Source organism: Giraffa tippelskirchi, chromosome 9 (assembly GCF_054371585.1).
Source record: "Giraffa tippelskirchi isolate mGirTip1 chromosome 9, T2T-mGirTip1v1.2.pri, whole genome shotgun sequence".
Taxonomy (NCBI): Eukaryota; Metazoa; Chordata; class Mammalia; order Artiodactyla; family Giraffidae; genus Giraffa; species Giraffa tippelskirchi.
Window position 1 is genome coordinate 28227632 of NC_137283.1, and position 12548 is coordinate 28240179.

Sequence of the window (12548 nt, forward strand, 5' to 3'; positions counted from 1 at the left end):
GTTAGCAAGGAAGGGTGGAATGGCCATTCAGTGACAATACAATCTGGTCCACGTAATCCTGAATATTTATCTGTCTGATCGATGCTGAACGCAATGGAGGGAATCCCAGATAACAAGGTGTCTAGAAATTTCTGAATCTCTCAGTGCTATGGGCAGAGCATACAAAGATGGGATAAAGGGCTACTTCCCATGGAAAGTACCAAGTTGTGGTTGCACTGGTGATGTAGAAGGAAAGGTTTCTCTCCCCTATACAGTGATCCTGAGCAACATGGTGGTGAGGGTTGCCAATCCTCTGCAAAGTGGAAAATCTGCCTATAGTTTATCATGAGCCCTTCCCTGGGTGGTTTCTCTGTATCTGTGGTTCTGTGTCTTAGAATTCAACCAATCTTGGATCTTGCAGTGCTGTAGTATTTATAGTTGAAAAGAATCTGCATATAGGTAGACCCATGCAGTTCAAACCTGTGTTGTTCAAGGGTCAACTAAGCTATATTCAAATGGTCCTTGTAGAGGATGGCTGAGGGCCCCATTGTCCTGGCTCCCAAGGAGTCCAGATGGACCTTAAAACACTAGTAAAACCTCTGCTGTGGACCAGTGTGTTTTTCTTCTCATTATGGCAGCCTCCGTCTTAGTTTGAGGTCACCCGGCACAGACTCTGAGACCAAATGCAAGTGCAAGCCATGTGTGTGGCAACACAAGTGGGGAAGGCGGCCTAAGACATTGGAAAGGGCGACAGAAGTATTGTTGGAAAAAGTGCAGGATCCCAGTTAAATGTGAATTTCAGATAAACAAGTAATTTTAAAAGCATAAGCATGTCGTATACAATATTTTTTAGACATGAATTTTTTTTTTAGGGTATCTCCCAAATATTGCCTGGGGCATACTGATACTAAAAAGATCAGTTTTATCTGAAGTTCAAATTTAACTGGGGGTCCTATAATTTTTATTGAATCTCAAAGCCTGAGGTGCCAGCCATTAAAAGATGCATGATCAAGTCAGCTGCTACTGGGGTGACTGGAGCTGTAGCCACTGGGGGCTCTGGTAACTAGAGCCCCAGAGTTACTGCACCTAGGAGGCAAAGGAGCTGGGGTACACTCACTGCGAGAGTGTTTGATTGAGAGCTGGGTGGGGAGGGAAGCTGACCCTGTGGTGGTTATTTCCTGGCTTTGGTGAGCTTCTATGAGCACAGACAGAGCAGCATCCCTTGTGTGGTTTCTGAGGAAAGCATTAGGCAAAGAGATGCAGGTCCTAATAGCTTGAAGTTAGCTGATGACCATAACATGGTAAAGTCTAAGGGAATACGAGCAGGGCCCTAGGACCTCAGTTACAGAACCAATGTCCTAGTAATATAAATCATTAGAAGTCAATTGATCTGGGTTAGAATTTTGGTTCCATTAGTGAATATGTGACCTTGGACTTATTATATAACTTCCTGGCCCCCCCTTCTCTTTATCAATCAAGTGGGGCTAATGATACTTCATAGGGTTATTGTAGAGATTAAAAGCACAACAGTATATACAATACCAGACATCCAGTAGGTTTTCAAAAAATATCTGGTCATGAATCTATTAAAATGTGTGGGCTTTGAGATCAGACCTGAGTTTGAGTCCTAACCTTATCAGCTACCAGCTGGTCTTGGATAAGCCACATCCCCTCTCTGTCTCTTAATCTGGAAAAATCAGGTGACACCCACCTCCTGAAACTCTTTTAAGGTTGGAAAGGTATGAGGTATGTTAAGTGCTCAGTGCCTAGCACAGAGCAGGCATTCAAGTCCACGAATGTTTGTGCTGTTTTTCCTTAGAAAAGTGTGATCATTTAGTGAGGTCATCACTAAATGATCCAGGCCAGACTTAGACTCGGCCAAAGTCTATTTAAATCCTGATGCAATGATAGACAGGCAAAGGGCTAGGATTTCTGAGGAGGAGGATCTGGGTCGTCATTAGGAATTGCTGTCCTTCTGGGCACAGATCCCCTCCCTCTTGAAGTTATGCATAGACATGTGGCTTGTTTTGGCCAATAAAATGTGAGCAAAGTGGAAGGCACTTCTGTGGGGTATGGACTGCTTCCACGCTACAAATGCCTAGCTGAGTAGTTACACTTGAATAGTTCCAGCTGAGATTGTCTGGCTCTCAAAACCTGCAATATTTACTATCTGCCTCTTTGCAGAGTTTGCTGACCCTCACACTAGCCTATTCTCACATGAGACACATCCCAAGAGATGTCGATGCTGCTGGGCCATGGACAATCCTTTGTGTAGCAAGACTCTAGGGCAGGGTTTCTCAACCTCAGCACTACGGATATTTGGGGCCAGATTATTCTGGTTTTGGAGGAACTGTCCTGTGCACTATGGGATGTTTAGCATCATCCCTGGCCTACATTCACCAGATGCCAATAGTTCTCCCTAAAAATGTGACATCCAAAAATATCTCCAGACATCTCCTGGGTTACAAGTCACCCCAAACTGAGAATCTCTGCCCTGGGATGTCTGGGGTGTGGCCAGAAGGCTCATAGTTCCCCGCAGTCTTGATAACCAGATCTTGGGCAGTAGGGTTGGTCTGTTTCCTGCTGTCTGGACCCAAGAATGATGGAAATGGTACAGAAGATGGAGCACTGGTCTAGGGAAGGTTATGTCAGGTACTAGGGGAATGCAGAGGATGCCAGGCAGGAAGAGAGTGAAGTTATACTTTTCTGCTCGGCTTGATTATCTTCTGTTCTGCTTGGATTTTAAAAAATGTTTCTCTGAAAAAGCTGGATAAGATGGGTGGATATATTTGACTGACAAGAAAGTTTAGAGCCTGGAAAAAAAGGAGTCTAATTGGTGGACTTCTTCACTAACAGCTAAAAGCCTGGCCAGGTGTACCAACTGGCCAGACATTGGAAGTTTGCTGATTTAGGCCTGTTCTGCCTGTCCTCTCTCTGACCTTCCATGCAGAGCAGGACTGAGTGTCATCTTTATCCAACCCTGTTTTAGGGGAGAGAAAGGGAAAACCAGCATCCAGCCCCTTGCTGTATGTCCTAGGGGAATGCTGACTTAAATGTGCTGGAAAAGCAAACCTTATACTGGATGAATCAGAGGTGGGTGGCCATGCTGTGTTCATTCTCATGGAGAAACAGCCTGAGTGAGGAGCTTTGAAATCAGGGGCAAAGAATCCTCCACACGTGTCTCAATTTTCACCATTTGCATCTGACCACAAGAAGAAACCCGTGACAATCTGTTTTCTTTTAATATTTTTTTTGCAGGCCCTTTGACATGTAATGTAGTTTATTATTCTATTTATTTTTCTGGTTTGTCTAAAATTACTAAAGCCCTAAAAGATTGTTATTTTGAAACTTCAAACTGCAGAAATGGGTTAAGTTAGGAGGGAAGGTCTTCTTACCTCCCTCCAATCCCACTCCTGGGAACTAACCTCATGACTGTTTCGGCACAACCAGTCCAGATCCCAACAAGATATTTATATATATTTAATGTGCATGTAGAGTGTTTACATGTAAGATTGTAATGCAGTGTGTGGGATAATTCTGCTTTATTTGTTTTCATTGAACGTCAGGGCTAGGATGAGAGGGAATTGAGTAAGGCAGGTAGGGTGCAAAATTTGAGGCACTCACTCCTAGGTGCACACTGGTACAGGGTCTGCACTTGTACAGCCCTGAAGGTGAGTACCTCCTTAAATTTTGTGCCCCAAGTATTTCACTCTTAAACACTCTCAGTATCTTGCAGGTGGTCCCTAGGCTGGCCTCACCCTAGCCTTCTCCCTGTTTGTTCTATCTTTGTTGTTCAGTCACTCAGTCATGTCCAGCTCTTTGTGAACTCCATGGACTGCAGCACGCCAGGCTTCCCTGTCCTTCACTGTCTCCTGGAGTTTGCTCAAACTCACGTCCATTGAGTTGGTGATGCCATCCAACCATCTCATCCTCTGTTGCCCTTTTCTTGTTCTGTCCTCGATCTTTCCCAGCATCAGGGTCAACTGCTAACTTTCTCTAGCAGTCAAATAGATCTGCCTCACTTTTTTTTTTTAAGTTTTAAAGGGAACTAGTTCTTCAATTTAATTTCTAGCTACCCAATAAGTGTACCAAAGGAACACAGTTACTTGTTTATAACTTTCCTTCACTACCTTTTAGAAACTTCTGTGCTGTGCTTCTCAGCACCTTCTTCTTCTTCTTTTTTTAAAAAATCTTTTGGCCATACTGCTTGACATGTGGGAACTTGGTTCACTGACAAGGAATCAAACCTGTGGCCCCTGCAGTGAAAGCACTGAGTCTTACCCACTGGACCTCCACTAAAGTATTTCTCCAGGAAAGATGGGTTTCTTTAGGATCAGCAGAGAATTGCAATTTGGAGTCTGAACCTCTTCACCCCCTTCTTGAGCTGCCCTGTTAATAAGTAAAGAGGATAACGGTGAACAGTTAGAGAGGCCAAGTAGATTTACATCAGAAAAGTCTCCAAGCTACTTGGGAATAAGGGGTAGAAGAGGTGAGACAAGTGGTTAAGAGAGAGCTTTAGGAAGAGGCAGGAAAATGAGCCTTGGAGTGGGGGGAGCAGCTGCTTCTGAGTGAGAATTTGGGAAAAGAAATGTCTAGAGAGGAAAGTTAGCACATGTGATGTAGTGTGATTCATTCTCTGTTGCCCCTTCATGTCGCCTTGGAAGAGCCTTACATTACTCCTCCAAGTTTTCTGAAGTTGAGCTTATGTTGTTTGGGGTGCATCATGGTGCAGATGGTGACTGCAGCCATGAAATTAAAAGACGCTTATTCCTTAGAAGGAAAGTTATGACCAACCTAGACAGCATATTAAAAAGCAGAGACATTACTTTGCCAACAAAGGTCCATCTAGTCAAGGCTATGGTTTTTCCAGTAGTCATGTATGGATGTGAGAGTTGGATGGTGAAGAAAGCTGAGCACCGAAGAACTGATGCTTTTGAACTGTGGTGTTGGAGAAGACTCTTGAGAGTCCCTTGGACTGCAAGGAGATCCAACCAGTCCATCCTAAAGGAGATCAGTCCTGAGTATTCATTGGAAGGACTGATGTTGAAGCTGAAACTCCAATACTTTGGCCACCTGATGCAAAGAGCTGACTATTTGAAAAACTCTGATGCTGGGAAAGGTAGACCCTGATGCTGAGTCAGGAGGAGAAGGGGATGACAGAAGATGAGATGGTTGGATGGCACCACCAACTCAATGGACATGAGTTTGGGTAAACTCTGGGAGTTAGTGATGGACAGGGAGGCCTGACGTGCTGTGGTCCATGGGGTCGCAAAGAGTCAGACACGACTTGGCGACTGAACTGAACTGATGGTGTAGAACCCATCTGCAAGATCAACTGGACATAATTGGGTTACAGGTATCTTCTTGGTGAAGTTGATCTACAAACACTGGAAGCCAGAAAAAGTACTAATTTTTTGCCTAGTCAACTCTCCTTCCAACAGGCAGTAATGAAGATACAGGGTCCTAGGCCACTTTGAGAAGTTTTAGGAAGCTATGAACCTACTGAGAATAATGCAGGTGAACAAATACATAGGCAGTTTTGCCAGCAGTATTCAGAGATCCTTGAACTCCAGACGCCCAACCTCAGACCCTCTATCAAGAACGCAGAGGAGGGTTCTCCCTAATGCTGTACCCCCAGCAAACCACAACCTTTTTGGCACCAGGGGCCATTTTCATGAAAGACAATCTTTCCATGGACTGGGGAGGGAGGGGGGATGGTTTGGGGATGATTCAAGTGCATTACATTTACTGTGCACTTTATTTCTAACCTAATACTGCTGCTGATTTAACAGGAGGTACTGGTCCATGGCCCGGAGGTTGGGGACCCCTGCTGTAGTCCCAGCCACCTGCAAATCAAATCATGTTGAAATTGTGCCAAATCAGTGAACCTCACTGTTTCCAACAGGACCTGGTAGAAGCAGATATGAACTTGAAACCTGAGTATTTAGAATCATGGTCTCTCCCACTTTACAACAGGAGGGATATTTGGGAGTTTGGCAGAAGTTTCTGACCCAGAAATCTTACAATGGAAGTCTGTCTCTGAAATCCCAATGGAGAGCATTAGTGGAGCGATTTGTAGGCCCTTGCTTTGCTAGGGGTGCCAAGAACTGTTCTGTTTTTAGGAGGCAGCCATCCAGGACTGGGAAGGGGAAGCAAGAATATTCTAAGCTCCACTGAGTGGTCCCTGGTGGAAGATGAAGAAAAATGAGAATGTGAATCCTTGGTGGCTTAGAGAAGCCTAAAAGACTGGACATTAGGACCAGCCTAGGAAAGAAGTAACAAAAGACTGCAAGTGGGGGAAACTAACTTTTTTTTCCTCTTCCTCCTTCTCCTTCTTTAAAAGCTATTCTATCCTCACTAGGAAGACTTCTGGACCTTTCTTTCCCCTTTCTGAAGCCAAGCAAGGGGGATTGCAAGAGAATCCTGGGTTGTCTTAGCTTGAGTTTGCCTTGAAGCAGCGACCCCACCCCCCGCCCCTCCCCCCACAGAAACAAGAATATTATTGCAAGTAGTTTATTTGTAGGGAACTCCAGGAAACGCTGGATGGCGGGTGGGCGGGGTGGGGTGGGAGAAGGGAAGGCAGTCCCTTAAAGGCTGTCTTTATAGTGAATATCAGTAGAAAACATGCCCTCAGAGATTCCAGATAAGAGGCTGGGTATTTATTCCCCAGCTCTGGATAGCCATTGATTAAGAAGCTGATCCTAGAGTGTTAATTCCTTGTCAATTTCAGCCTGCTGCAGGCTTGGGCAAGTGGGCTCCAGTAGTCACAGAAAACCTGCAGGCAAAGGGATTCAGGTGTCAGCAATTGGCAATTGTGTGTACTAAAATAGCAACAGTGAAGGCTTCTCCTCTTCTCCCATTTGTGATCATTAGCAAAGCCTCCAAGGAGCAGAGCTTGTTTGCTGAACTGCCAAAGCTAGTAGGCACCGCTGATGGAGCCACTAGACAGAAGAGTGCTGAGAAGTTTTGGGGTGAACTTAAGCGAGGAGCCTTGTGCCTGCTTCTAGTCTAGAGATTGCTCATGACAGCAGGGCTTGAAGGGGACATGGTGTTACAGTGGGACAAAGATGGGGCAACTCCAGGATAAGCTCTGTTCTTCACTGCCGTTGGAAGATGAGGACACCACCTCTTCTTGCAGCTTCGCATGGAAAAGCATGGAGGTCAGAGTCTGAGAAGGAGCTGTAGGACTTGTCCAGGAGGCCACTGGCTCACACAACAGGATGCCCAACATGGAAAAGTCATTGTCACCTTGAATTGCTGTTGATGCCAGAAAGAGACATAGCTACTCCTCTGGGAGAAATCATTCTCACTGGAGAGGGACTGGGGAAAGCTCAGCACGGTCACCTTTGTGCTGGTCACTGTGGCAACAGAGATGGTCAGCATCACATGGAGCCACTGGGAACCAGCAATGCCAGGGATACTTCGCCAGCAATAACATGTAGACATTCAGGTAAGGAGACCACTGCCTCCTCCCTCCCTCTCTCAGGCTTCAACCCTGAAGAAGCCCACACCTAAGAAGATGGGGATGAGGTCGTCTCTTGCTATTCTTTCCAGTGTTATTGAGATACAATTGACATAAAACATAAGTCAAATATACAACATAAGGATTTGTTATGCTTGTACTGTGAAAATGATCAGCGCAATAAGCTGTTAACATCCATCCTTTCACATAGTTACAACATTTTTTTGGGCTTGTATTGGGAACTTTTAAGATGGACTCTTTTAGCAATTTTCAAATATACAAAATTTTGTATATTTTAGCTATAGTACTGTTAGCTATAGACATGATTTATATTATATCCCCAGGACTTATTTATCTTATAAGTTTGACCACTTTCACTCAGTTCTTCCAGCCCTATTCCCCACCTCCTGATTCTAGAAACCATAAATTTGATCTCTGTTTCTTATAAGTATTTTTTTATATTGAAGTTTTTGTTTTTGTTCTTATGTGTTTTTTTGTTTTTTAAGGTATTGTGTTAGTGTTAGTTGTACTCAATTATATATATTTAGATTTCACATGTAAATGAGATCACACTGTATTCGTCTCTCTCTGACTTATTTCTCAGTGCCCTCAAGGATCATCTATACTTCCATTTTTAAATTGGATTACTTATATTTTTGCTGTTGAGTTGTTAGAGTTCTTTATATATTTTGTGTAACAACTGTTTGTTAGATCTGTGATTAGCAAGTATTTTCTCCCGTTGTAGAGACTGCCATTTCATTTTGTTGGTGGTTTCTTTTGCTGTACAGCAGTGTTTCAGTTTGATGTGCCCCCTACTTGTTTATTTATTTATGTAATTAATTTTATTTATTTTTGCTTGTTCTGGGTCTTCATTGCTGCACTGGGCTTTTCTCTAGTTGTTGTGGGCAGGGGCTACTCTCTAGTTGTGGTGTGCAGGGTTCTCATTGTGGTGGCTTCTCTAGTTGCAGAATGCATGCTCTAGGGTGCTTGGGCTTCAGTAGTTGCTGCTCCCAGGTTCTAGAGCACAGGTTCAGTACTTGTGGCACATGGGTTTAGTTGCTCCATGGCATGTGGGATCCTCCCACATCAGGAATCTCACCCATGTCTCCTGCATTAGCAGGATTCTTTACCACTGAGCCACCAGGGAAGCCCCTCACTTGTTTATTTTTTGTTGCTTGTGCTTTAGGTGTCATATCCAAAAAATCATTGACAAAGACCCATGTCAGGAAGCTTTTTTTCCTATGCTTTATTTTAGGAGTTTTACAGTTTTGGGTCTTACTTTTAAATTTTTAATTCATTTTAAGATAATTTTTGTGAGTGCTTTAAGGGGTTTAGTGTCACTCTTTTGCATGTGAACATTTGAATGCTGGGAATGAAGGGACTGTTTTTTCTCCACTGAGTGTTCTTGGCTTCCTTGTCAAATATTAGTTGGCCATAAATACATGAGATTATGTTTGGCTCTTGATTCTGTTCCATTGATCTATGTGTCTCTTTTTATGCCAGTACCATACTCTTTTGATTATAATAGCTTTGTAATATAGTTAAAAACCAGGACGTGTAATGCCTCTAGCTTTGTTCTTCTTAGGATTCCTTTGGCTATTCCTAGTCTGTTGTGGTTTCATACAAACTTCAGGATTGTTTTTTCTGTTTTGTAAAAAAAAAATAATTGGAATCTCATAAGGATTGTATTAAATCTACAGATGGCTTGGGGTAGTATGGACATTTTAGAAATACTAATTCTTCCAATCCTTGAACAGAGATATCGTTCTATTTATTTGGGTCACCTTCAATTTCTTAAGTTTTTTATAACTTGTAGTGTAGCAATCTTTCACCTCCTTGGTGAAATTTATTCTGGAGCATCTTTTAATGCTATTGTAAATGGCACTGAGATGGTCTGGAAAGAAGACCCCATGCATTCCCAGCTTTAAGCAGCTGGGGGCCACAGTACTGGCCTGCCTTTAATCTCTGAATTGTGCTTCAGGGTAAATTTTTTAAATGAAGAAAAAGAAGAGTAGAAAAATTAAATGTAGTAGAACCCTTAGTGGAATACTATATGGCAATGAGAGTAAACAAACTATAACACACAGCAATATAAACAAAATGTTGAGTGGGTAAAGCCAGATGCATGAATATATACACACTGTTGGATTCCATTCACATGAAATTCGAAAAGCAGCAAAATCAAGCTATGATTCTGGAAGTTAAGATAGTGGTTATTGGGTGTAGATTAGTGAATTATAGCAAAGGGGCACAAAAAGGTTTCTAAGATTTTGGTCTTGTTTCGTTTCTTGATCTGAATAGAGTTAACACAGATGTGTTCATTTTATGCAAATTCATTGAGCTGTACAGTTGTGATCTGTGTACTTTTCTGTATGTCTTTTATACTTCAGTACACTTACTCAATTTTTAAAATGTTGAACAAAAATACCAAGTATTATACCTTGGAATGAACTCTTCTGGTAACCAGACGTAACTGAAGAGTTCCGGAATTGGACTGTGATGTCATCAAGGGAGTTATAAACCTAAAGGAAAATGGGAACTCAGCCGAGCAGAGATGGGGGCAGTAAACTCCATAATGTGGATCCAGGCATGACAAATAACCTTTTGCTTCAACACAAACTTCAGGGATCAAAAGCAAAGAAAGGAGAAAGATAGAAAGAAGTCTGTTTTGCAATGACACTTCCCAGCAAGCTGTGATTTTTTTTGATGAATTAATGACCAGTTGCAAGTGTTTGGCAACAGCATTTCCAAGACTGTTCTCAAGAGAAAAGATTGCAGATTAGAAGGATTTTTTTTTTCAGCAAACTCCAGCTCTGGGAGGCCTGATAGGCACTGGCAGCCATGCTGCCCGACACATAGGAGGGACCCATTGGCTTCTTCAAGCTTGCCATAAAATTTTGTGATGAACCACAGTGTGGCTGCAATTAGATCAAATATAAGTGACGTGTTAAAAGCACAGCAATGGGAGGTCATGCCCATAGCATTAATGAACATGTTCCAAATCTCAGTCTTGCAGTGAGCCTAATAGAGGTGGCATAGAACTGAGATGTACTGTAGTCTGCTTGTTTATGGGGTCATCCTGAGTTTGCCAAGGATTGAGGGAGGGGTATTAGAATGACACAGCTCATTTTTTTCAGGCCTTCCTCTATGTCAGACTCTGTGCTAACTGCTTAGCAGCAATACTAATGAAGTGGATTGTATTAGTCCCATTTTAACCTGAAGAAACTGAGGTCCTAAGAAGTTAGGAGAATTGATAAAAGTTAATAAACAGTTAACTAGGGCCTGTGTCTGCCAGAATCCACAGTTCACCTGCTTTTTAATTTTTCCAAGTATGATTTACATGCAGGAAGTTACATACATTTTAAGTGAGCATGATGAGTTGTTATGTCCCTGTACATCTATGCAACCACCACCCAGATCAAGATAGGGAACATCTCTGTCATTCCAGAAAGTTCTCTAATGCCTCTTTTCAGTCATCACCCCCAAAGAAAGTACCATTCTGATGTCTATTGCCATAGATTAGTTATACCTATTCTCGAACTTCATAAATGGCATTGTATTAGATGTACTGTTTTGTGCCTGGCTGCATTCACTCAACATGAAGTTTCTGAGATTGACCCACGTGTATCCTGCTTGAATTAGCAGTCCCTTCATTTTTCATCGCTGAGTCGTATTCCATTGTATGAATATGCTGCTCTATTTCATTTCATTCTGTTGATAGATATTTGGGTTGTTTCCTGTTTTAAAGGCTAAGCTCTTTAACCACAAATATTTCACTGCCGAATTGATAAAGGCATTTGGGTTACTTGTCACAGCAGGAAGGGCACTTCCATGAAAAAAGAATGGAGTTTCAGAAACTGAGACTCAGAGAAGTTAAGCTAAGGAAAAATGGAAACTGACATAGACACTTTACCCTTAGTTTTCTGCAGAAATCACTTGCTGGCTTTCTTCACTCAGGTCTCTGGTCAATTGTCACATCCACAATGCACTGAAAAAGGCACCTCCCAACAGGTTAAAGGCTAACACAGGGATACAATCAGAAAAATCCAGACCTTGTGACATTCCATAGGACAAATGACCTGCTCATTTTAACAAAAATCTGCAAGAAACAAAAACAAAGACAGGAAATAGATATGCAGTCTATAGACTAGAAGAGTTGTTTGAATTAGAATCTAAATTAGGTTTCTATCATACAAGCAAACAAAATATGTAAAACAGTGGAGGGATATGAAAACTGGTATACTGTTAGGGAATTAAGAAATTCTTGTTAAATGTTTTAAGTGTGATACTGTTATCAACATTATGTTTTGTATGGGTTCTTTCTCTTTCAGAATTAAGTAATTGACACTTCTCCACCCTCACACACTCCATCCTTCTTACTGCTAGTAAATGTTATTTACTAGCAGTATTGCCCCCCTGACTTGGACTCTCTTTGATTTTTTAATAGAAACTTCATAAAGGCAGAACCTTTGTCTTATTCATAGTGCTTAGTTCCAGCACCTGGCACATAGAAGATGCTTGGTAAATTTCCATCAAATGAATGCATAAAAGGTTTGAGCAAGGTTCCCCTGCAAACAAAATGCAGAAGAATTGAGTAACGGAGGGAAATGGACATAGTGTCTGAAATCTGAATTTCTTGTAGTGAGAGAGGCTCGCTTTGAAGGACAGATTTGTCAGAACTGCTTAGGGAGCTCTCTCCTGTGTTCAATCAGAGGGGAGACAAAAGTCATCCTCCCCAAGGGACCCCCAAGTTGGAGTTGGGCTGCCATGCAGTGCACTCACTGTATTTTTAGCTGGAATCCACAGGGTGAGCCTGTGACAAGGTCATAGGCTGCAGGATTTGAAGCCAAGCTCTGTTACTATTTAAATACATCTTCTTGGTCTTGCCTTTTAACCTGAGCCTCAATTTTATCTGTTGTGAAAGGGGCTCATTCATCTAGCTTACCCCATAAGGTTTTTGGGAGAAGCAAAGGTGGTGCTTCATGTGGGTGAGGCTTAAAGGCAAGTATTTTGTTTGCTGCACCCACTCCGCCAGGAATTCTAAGCAGGTGCTCCTGATCAAATTGACTTGATACATAGAGGGGAGGGTTCTAAAGTTGTGCCTAAA

General features: G+C 42.4%; 1 long non-coding RNA gene across 4 annotated transcripts in view; it reads left to right on the plus strand.

Moving 5' to 3' along the window:
- The window catches only part of LOC145520889 (uncharacterized), a 508290-nt gene that overhangs the window by 138292 nt on the left and 357450 nt on the right, over positions 1-12548 (plus strand). Inside the window, exon 2 of one of the 4 annotated variants that reach the window (XR_014064878.1) lies at positions 7118-7429. The exons of the other annotated variants lie outside the window; for them this stretch is intronic. This is a non-coding gene — a long non-coding RNA (uncharacterized LOC145520889). The remainder of the gene's footprint in view (positions 1-7117; positions 7430-12548) is intronic. 4 annotated transcript variants of the gene reach the window in all.